Genomic DNA, 6,000 nt, shown 5'->3' on the forward strand with positions numbered 1-6,000 from the left:
GAACAAAGCCTTTGACAGGGTGGAACATGAATATTTAACAGAAACAATGAGAAAATATGGTTTTGGGAAAAGAATGGTGACTTGGATAGAGCTTTTATATAGAAATGCTAAAAGCTGTGTGAAATGTAACGGAGTTTTAACGGATACTTTCCCATTAGAAAGATCGGTGAGGCAAGGCTGTCCCCTATCTGCGTTACTATATTGTATCTCTGCAGAACCGCTGGCAGACCTGGTGAAAAGTGACGGAGGGATAAGAGGGGTAAGCATACCGAGTGGAGGCTGTAGCCTTGTTTATCAGTATGCGGATGACACTACCTTCACTGTGAAAGATGAAGATAGTGTCAAACGGATCATGGAACTGATGCATACTTATGGTAGAGCATCGGGGGCAAAAATAAATGTAAATAAATCCAAAATGATGTATGTAGGTAGAGTTGAAAGAAAGGGATGTGGAATAGATTTTAAAATTGCAAAAGATTTTATTAAGATCTTGGGCATAAATATAGGAAGCAACGAAAAGGAGGCTAGGGATTTGACGTGGACAGGGTGTGTGAATAAAATAAAGCAAACACTGAACTTTTGGAAACAAAGGGGCCTACATCTAAAAGGGAAAGTAATTGTGTGTAACACATTGATGACATCAAAGCTTATATACGCATTAGGAGTACTTGACATGCCAGAATGGGTAACAAATGAAATAAATGGAATAATGACAAACTTTTTATGGGATGGGAAAGGGGTGAAAATATCACACAAAACCCTAATGGCTGAACACAAAATGGGGGGATTAAGATTGATAGATCTGAAACTAAAGAAGAAGGCCATAAGAATAAAGACCATTCAAAAATACCTGTTTGGAACGGTTGAGTATGGTTGGAAGAACTTTTTTAAAGATTTTCTAGACCAAAGTGGAGGGTGTAAGGACTATGGCTTACTCATGAGTTTTAAAAAAACACTAACGGAGAATATTCCCAATTTTTACAAGGAGGTGTTCGAAGCATGGGCGGGAATAATTAAAAAGGCAAAGTACGGATGTGAAGAGGTGGATACGGTTTTAAATCACCCGGTTTTTCTTAACCAGAAAGTGATGAATGATGGCAATATACTGTACAATAAGGCTTTTATTGGTGCAGGTTTAGGACAGGTGAAAGAGTACATGTACGAAGTGAAACCGGGGTTTTTACCTGTACAGGCGATATTTGACACCGTACGTGAGTATAACGAAGAAATAAGATTTGGAACTGTGAAAAATGTTTTTATGAAAATAAAAGAGAGTATACCCAGAGAGTGGGTAAAATTAATAAATGACGGGATTGGAAAAAGAAAAGAAGAATCGGTAAAGTTTCCTGAGTTGACTGTCGAAGGGAATACAATGAGAATGGAACTAAAAACAATGAAAGTTAAACATATATACAAAGTAATGACAGAGAATGAAATTAAAGAGCCAACGTCTGGAAAATTTTGGGGAGGAATATTTCCAGACTTAAACCATAAAGAAATGTGGGATAATTTGAATGTCAAATACAACGGAAGTGAATGTGAAAATAATGATTTTAAAATAAGACACAACAGAGTATATACAAATATAGTTTTACATCAAATTGATAAAAATAATAAAAGGGAATGTGATGTATGCAATGAACAACCAGAAACTCTGTTGCATATGATGTTGGAATGTGAGGACCTGAAAAGTTTTTACTCTGATTTGAGAAAATGTTTGGTGAAAAATTGGGTGGAATTATGTTTTGGACGCTTTGAATGGAGGAAACTGATTTTGTTTGGTGTGTGGAAAAAAAGGAAAAAGAAAGGCAATATGAATCTACTGAACTACGTACTGAGTCATGCAAGATACGCAATTATTTCAAGAAGAAATATGGCGCATTTTGAAGGGAAAAAAATCAGCGCATGGGTCTTGTTTGAATCAATGGTAAAAAGAAACATAAAATTGTTGTATGAATATGGACAAATTGATTTTGCGGAATGGTTTGTTGAGGGCAGTAACTTTGTGACAGTGACTAATGAAGGGAAAATACAATTTAATTTCTAAAGTAGTATGGATTATGATTTATTAAAATTTTGGTTTGTAAATAGTTTATTGGATAAACATCAGATATGAACTGTATATAATGGATATAATAGAAAAATGAAGTATGTATGATGTATATGATGTATAATGTGAAATTATTCTTTTTGTTTGTTTTGTCCTAAAAGTTTTTAAAATGTAAAATGTAAATATGGAAAATAAAATTTTTATAAAAAAAAAAAAAAAAAGAACGCCCGATCTCGTCTGATCTCGGAAGCTAAGCAACGTCGGGCCTGGTTAGTACTTGGATGGGAGACAGCCTGGGAATACCAGGTGCTGTGAGCATTTTACCAGCGAAATCAATGTACATTATCGTATTTTGGACATTGTTTGAAATAACGACCTTACTTCCTTAAAAAAGAATTATACAAAGTTAGTTTCTAGGCGTTTATTCATGAGAGCTCTCGCTGACTGCCGGGTCTTCGCTTACGGCCACACCGCGCTGAGAACGCCCGATCTCGTCTGATCTCGGAAGCTAAGCAACGTCGGGCCTGGTTAGTACTTGGATGGGAGACCGCCTGGGAATACCAGGTGCTGTGAGCATTTTACCAGCGAAATCAATGTAAATTATCGTATTTTGGACATTGTTTGAAATAACGACCTTACTTCCTTAAAAAAGAATTATACAAAGTTAGTTTCTAGGCGTTTATTCATGAGAGCTCTCGCTGACTGCCGGGTCTTCGCTTACGGCCACACCGCGCTGAGAACGCCCGATCTCGTCTGATCTCGGAAGCTAAGCAACGTCGGGCCTGGTTAGTACTTGGATGGGAGACCGCCTGGGAATACCAGGTGCTGTGAGCATTTTACCAGCGAAATCAATGTAAATTATCGTATTTTGGACATTGTTTGAAATAACGACCTTACTTCCTTAAAAAAGAATTATACAAAGTTAGTTTCTAGGCGTTTATTCATGAGAGCTCTCGCTGACTGCCGGGTCTTCGCTTACGGCCACACCGCGCTGAGAACGCCCGATCTCGTCTGATCTCGGAAGCTAAGCAACGTCGGGCCTGGTTAGTACTTGGATGGGAGACCGCCTGGGAATAACAGGTGCTGTGAGCATTTTACCAGCGAAATCAATGTAAATTATCGTATTTTGGACATTGTTTGAAATAACGACCTTACTTCCTTAAAAAAGAATTATACAAAGTTAGTTTCTAGGCGTTTATTCATGAGAGCTCTCGCTGACTGCCGGGTCTTCGCTTACGGCCACACCGCGCTGAGAACGCCCGATCTCGTCTGATCTCGGAAGCTAAGCAACGTCGGGCCTGGTTAGTACTTGGATGGGAGACCGCCTGGGAATACCAGGTGCTGTGAGCATTTTACCAGCGAAATCAATGTAAATTATCGTATTTTGGACATTGTTTGAAATAACGACCTTACTTCCTTAAAAAAGAATTATACAAATTTAGTTTCTAGGCGTTTATTCATGAGAGCTCTCGCTGACTGCCGGGTCTTCGCTTACGGCCACACCGCGCTCAGAACGCCCGATCTCGTCTGATCTCGGAAGCTAAGCAACGTCGGGCCTGGTTAGTACTTGGATGGGAGACCGCCTGGGAATACCCGGTGCTGTGAGCATTTTACCAGCGAAATCAATGTAAATTATCGTATTTTGGACATTGTTTGAAATAACGACCTTACTTCCTTAAAAAAGAATTATACAAAGTTAGTTTCTAGGCGTTTATTCATGAGAGCTCTCGCTGACTGCCGGGTCTTCGCTTACGGCCACACCGCGCTGAGAACGCCCGATCTCGTCTGATCTCGGAAGCTAAGCAACGTCGGGCCTGGTTAGTACTTGGATGGGAGACCGCCTGGGAATACCAGGTGCTGTGAGCATTTTACCAGCGAAATCAATGTAAATTATCGTATTTTGGACATTGTTTGAAATAACGACCTTACTTCCTTAAAAAAGAATTATACAAATTTAGTTTCTAGGCGTTTATTCATGAGAGCTCTCGCTGACTGCCGGGTCTTCGCTTACGGCCACACCGCGCTCAGAACGCCCGATCTCGTCTGATCTCGGAAGCTAAGCAACGTCGGGCCTGGTTAGTACTTGGATGGGAGACCGCCTGGGAATACCCGGTGCTGTGAGCATTTTACCAGCGAAATCAATGTAAATTATCGTATTTTGGACATTGTTTGAAATAACGACCTTACTTCCTTAAAAAAGAATTATACAAAGTTAGTTTCTAGGCGTTTATTCATGAGAGCTCTCGCTGACTGCCGGGTCTTCGCTTACGGCCACACCGCGCTGAGAACGCCCGATCTCGTCTGATCTTGGAAGCTAAGCAACGTCGGGCCTGGTTAGTACTTGGATGGGAGACCGCCTGGGAATACCAGGTGCTGTGAGCATTTTACCAGCGAAATCAATGTAAATTATCGTATTTTGGACATTGTTTGAAAACGACCTTACTTCCTTAAAAAAGAATTATACAAATTTAGTTTCTAGGCGTTTATTCATGAGAGCTCTCGCTGACTGCCGGGTCTTCGCTTACGGCCACACCGCGCTGAGAACGCCCGATCTCGTCTGATCTCGGAAGCTAAGCAACGTCGGGCCTGGTTAGTACTTGGATGGGAGACCGCCTGGGAATACCAGGTGCTGTGAGCATTTTACCAGCGAAATCAATGTAAATTATCGTATTTTGGACATTGTTTGAAATAACGACCTTACTTCCTTAAAAAAGAATTATACAAAGTTAGTTTCTAGGCGTTTATTCATGAGAGCTCTCGCTGACTGCCGGGTCTTCGCTTACGGCCACACCGCGCTGAGAACGCCCGATCTCGTCTGATCTCGGAAGCTAAGCAACGTCGGGCCTGGTTAGTACTTGGATGGGAGACCGCCTGGGAATACCAGGTGCTGTGAGCATTTTACCAGCGAAATCAATGTAAATTATCGTATTTTGGACATTGTTTGAAATAACGACCTTACTTCCTTAAAAAAGAATTATACAAAGTTAGTTTCTAGGCGTTTATTCATGAGAGCTCTCGCTGACTGCCGGGTCTTCGCTTACGGCCACACCGCGCTGAGAACGCCCGATCTCGTCTGATCTCGGAAGCTAAGCAACGTCGGGCCTGGTTAGTACTTGGATGGGAGACCGCCTGGGAATACCAGGTGCTGTGAGCATTTTACCAGCGAAATCAATGTACATTATCGTATTTTGGACATTGTTTGAAATAACGACCTTACTTCCTTAAAAAAGAATTATACAAAGTTAGTTTCTAGGCGTTTATTCATGAGAGCTCTCGCTGACTGCCGGGTCTTCGCTTACGGCCACACCGCGCTGAGAACGCCCGATCTCGTCTGATCTCGGAAGCTAAGCAACGTCGGGCCTGGTTAGTACTTGGATGGGAGACCGCCTGGGAATACCAGGTGCTGTGAGCATTTTACCAGCGAAATCAATGTACATTATCGTATTTTGGACATTGTTTGAAATAACGACCTTACTTCCTTAAAAAAGAATTATACAAAGTTAGTTTCTAGGCGTTTATTCATGAGAGCTCTCGCTGACTGCCGGGTCTTCGCTTACGGCCACACCGCGCTGAGAACGCCCGATCTCGTCTGATCTCGGAAGCTAAGCAACGTCGGGCCTGGTTAGTACTTGGATGGGAGACCGCCTGGGAATACCAGGTGCTGTGAGCATTTTACCAGCGAAATCAATGTAAATTATCGTATTTTGGACATTGTTTGAAATAACGACCTTACTTCCTTAAAAAAGAATTATACAAAGTTAGTTTCTAGGCGTTTATTCATGAGAGCTCTCGCTGACTGCCGGGTCTTCGCTTACGGCCACACCGCGCTGAGAACGCCCGATCTCGTCTGATCTCGGAAGCTAAGCAACGTCGGGCCTGGTTAGTACTTGGATGGGAGACCGCCTGGGAATACCAGGTGCTGTGAGCATTTTACCAGCGAAATCAATGTA

At 41.9% G+C, this 6,000-nt stretch overlaps 14 non-coding genes across 14 annotated transcripts; all 14 read left to right on the forward strand.

Moving 5' to 3' along the window:
• Positions 1-2,507: 2,507 nt before the first annotated feature.
• LOC133119835 (5S ribosomal RNA) lies at positions 2,508-2,626 on the forward strand. Its single transcript, XR_009706861.1, has one exon. It is a non-coding gene; the product is annotated as a 5S ribosomal RNA (ribosomal RNA).
• A 139-nt stretch (positions 2,627-2,765) lies between these two features.
• Positions 2,766-2,884, forward strand: LOC133119837 (5S ribosomal RNA). Its single transcript, XR_009706863.1, has one exon. It is a non-coding gene; the product is annotated as a 5S ribosomal RNA (ribosomal RNA).
• A 139-nt stretch (positions 2,885-3,023) lies between these two features.
• LOC133119893 (5S ribosomal RNA) lies at positions 3,024-3,142 on the forward strand. The gene has a single exon (XR_009706918.1). It is a non-coding gene; the product is annotated as a 5S ribosomal RNA (ribosomal RNA).
• A 139-nt stretch (positions 3,143-3,281) lies between these two features.
• Positions 3,282-3,400, forward strand: LOC133119838 (5S ribosomal RNA). The gene has a single exon (XR_009706864.1). It is a non-coding gene; the product is annotated as a 5S ribosomal RNA (ribosomal RNA).
• Positions 3,401-3,539: 139 nt separating this feature from the next.
• On the forward strand, positions 3,540-3,658 carry LOC133119936 (5S ribosomal RNA). Its single transcript, XR_009706961.1, has one exon. It is a non-coding gene; the product is annotated as a 5S ribosomal RNA (ribosomal RNA).
• A 139-nt stretch (positions 3,659-3,797) lies between these two features.
• LOC133119839 (5S ribosomal RNA) lies at positions 3,798-3,916 on the forward strand. Its single transcript, XR_009706865.1, has one exon. It is a non-coding gene; the product is annotated as a 5S ribosomal RNA (ribosomal RNA).
• Positions 3,917-4,055: 139 nt separating this feature from the next.
• Positions 4,056-4,174, forward strand: LOC133119937 (5S ribosomal RNA). The gene has a single exon (XR_009706962.1). It is a non-coding gene; the product is annotated as a 5S ribosomal RNA (ribosomal RNA).
• A 139-nt stretch (positions 4,175-4,313) lies between these two features.
• On the forward strand, positions 4,314-4,432 carry LOC133119901 (5S ribosomal RNA). Its single transcript, XR_009706926.1, has one exon. It is a non-coding gene; the product is annotated as a 5S ribosomal RNA (ribosomal RNA).
• Positions 4,433-4,569: 137 nt separating this feature from the next.
• Positions 4,570-4,688, forward strand: LOC133119840 (5S ribosomal RNA). The gene has a single exon (XR_009706866.1). It is a non-coding gene; the product is annotated as a 5S ribosomal RNA (ribosomal RNA).
• Positions 4,689-4,827: 139 nt separating this feature from the next.
• LOC133119841 (5S ribosomal RNA) lies at positions 4,828-4,946 on the forward strand. Its single transcript, XR_009706867.1, has one exon. It is a non-coding gene; the product is annotated as a 5S ribosomal RNA (ribosomal RNA).
• Positions 4,947-5,085: 139 nt separating this feature from the next.
• Positions 5,086-5,204, forward strand: LOC133119842 (5S ribosomal RNA). The gene has a single exon (XR_009706868.1). It is a non-coding gene; the product is annotated as a 5S ribosomal RNA (ribosomal RNA).
• A 139-nt stretch (positions 5,205-5,343) lies between these two features.
• Positions 5,344-5,462, forward strand: LOC133119843 (5S ribosomal RNA). The gene has a single exon (XR_009706869.1). It is a non-coding gene; the product is annotated as a 5S ribosomal RNA (ribosomal RNA).
• Positions 5,463-5,601: 139 nt separating this feature from the next.
• LOC133119844 (5S ribosomal RNA) lies at positions 5,602-5,720 on the forward strand. Its single transcript, XR_009706870.1, has one exon. It is a non-coding gene; the product is annotated as a 5S ribosomal RNA (ribosomal RNA).
• A 139-nt stretch (positions 5,721-5,859) lies between these two features.
• Positions 5,860-5,978, forward strand: LOC133119845 (5S ribosomal RNA). Its single transcript, XR_009706871.1, has one exon. It is a non-coding gene; the product is annotated as a 5S ribosomal RNA (ribosomal RNA).
• Positions 5,979-6,000: the final 22 nt, after the last annotated feature.

Source organism: Conger conger, unplaced genomic scaffold, assembly GCF_963514075.1.
Source record: "Conger conger unplaced genomic scaffold, fConCon1.1 SCAFFOLD_120, whole genome shotgun sequence".
In the NCBI taxonomy this organism is placed as follows: domain Eukaryota; kingdom Metazoa; phylum Chordata; class Actinopteri; order Anguilliformes; family Congridae; genus Conger; species Conger conger.